We start from the raw sequence: 1850 nt of genomic DNA, 5'->3' as shown, positions 1-1850 counted from the left end.
ACAGGGATTCATACACACATGCATAATATATGCATAGACATATACTTACGTGTACACATACTGGTATACATATACAGACACATACATTGGCTTACATACAAATGCTTTTTACACATTATTAACATGTGTGTATATATATATATATATATATATATATATATATATATATATATATATATATATATATATATATATATATGCACATATAACATTATTACCATAAACATATAATAACATATATACGAATACCCTATTATAGTGCCAATGTACTCATGCCTACTATATAAAATAATTGTACCCTCTAGTTAATTGGTAACTTAGGTCTAAATATTAATTCTATAGTGACGTTAATTTTTCACAATACCTTCATTTTTACATTAAGTGGTTAAAGTTTTTCTATATAGCTTACAAATCTCTTTACAAATAAAGGCGACAAGTTTTGTACATTCCTTATCCAATATTCAAGTTATTTTCAAAGGTCTCTTTTATTAAAGTGGACTCTATGATGTTTCTTTCCACAAAGTTACTCGAATGAACAAATTTCTCTGCACCTGAACAATCAATTGTGTGAATTTTATCTTTAACGTGGGCAAAGAGCGGATTATTTTCTTGAGCATATCTGACACATTTCTTATGTTTTTCAATTCTCTTTTCTAGAGCTTTACCAATTTGACCAATATAGAATTTTTCACAAACATTGCATGGAATACGATATACACATCCCTTAGTAATGTCAGGATAATTCTTATTAAGGCTGTTTTTATTTTATTGTTACTCATAAATGTTACATTTACATTGAAAATTTTCAACAGTTGGGGAATTTCTTTAAAAGAATTACAATAAGGCACTACAAATAAATTATGTGTATTGTTTTTTTTTTCAGTTATCATTACCGAAAAACGTCTGTTTTGCTGTTTTCAGTGCATCATCTAACACAATTTCAGGGTACTTCAGTTTTTTTACCCAATTGTTGAAAAATTCAATGTAAATGTAGCAGTTGAGAGTACCAATACAATAAAAACAGCCTAAATGAAGAATTCTCCAGTCACTTTTTATTTCTATATTTTCAAACATTTCCATGGTATAGTGCTTTAATAAAACACATTTTGAATCATTCCTTAAAATAACTGAATAATTCAGAAGTTTATATCTGCTGTAGTTTTGGCCATGCCGAGACTTGAAAAAGAAAGAGAGAAAAAAAAATCTCTACGTTGTGTAAATTTCTGCTCCCGGCAATGGGTCATGAGCCATACAGCGATTTTTTTCAGGGTGAGGGATCCCCAGAAAATTAGGGAGGACAATTGGTAATATCGAATAACATTTAACTATTATATAATTATTAAAGTCTTGCTTACATAATTAGTGTTGAAAAATTGCGATTCACATTCAAGTTTTTCGCTAAAACTTGAGTGAATAGAATAGTTGAAGAATAATATATTTTCATGTTATCCGATAGTAAACTTATCAACATAATAAGCGTTGGAAAAAGTACTAATATTACTTCATATTCATTTTCCTAATGACAATCATTGAATAGATTTTTAGAATGTAAACTAGTAAACATTATATTGTTACTTGATTGATAAACTTTATTCACATAATTTGTGTACTGTAAAGAAAAAGTGCATGTCATTTATGCTCATTTTATTTTTCATACAATATACATAACTCTCTGTAAGCAACTAACTGAATAAAAAAGGAGAGTTGGATCAAGCGCTAAAAAGAGAAACATAATATTTTCACAATGCCTGGAAAGAATGCTTTCTTTTCCTTGAACAAGTGGAAGAATATGCGTTCATTATGTTATCTATTTCTGGATCTAGCAAAGAAAGGAAATCTTGGAAAAACAT

This window comes from Palaemon carinicauda, chromosome 12 (assembly GCF_036898095.1).
Source record: "Palaemon carinicauda isolate YSFRI2023 chromosome 12, ASM3689809v2, whole genome shotgun sequence".
NCBI lineage: Eukaryota > Metazoa > Arthropoda > Malacostraca > Decapoda > Palaemonidae > Palaemon > Palaemon carinicauda.
The sequence above is the reverse complement of the archived record's forward strand: the minus strand, read 5'-3'. Positions refer to the sequence as shown.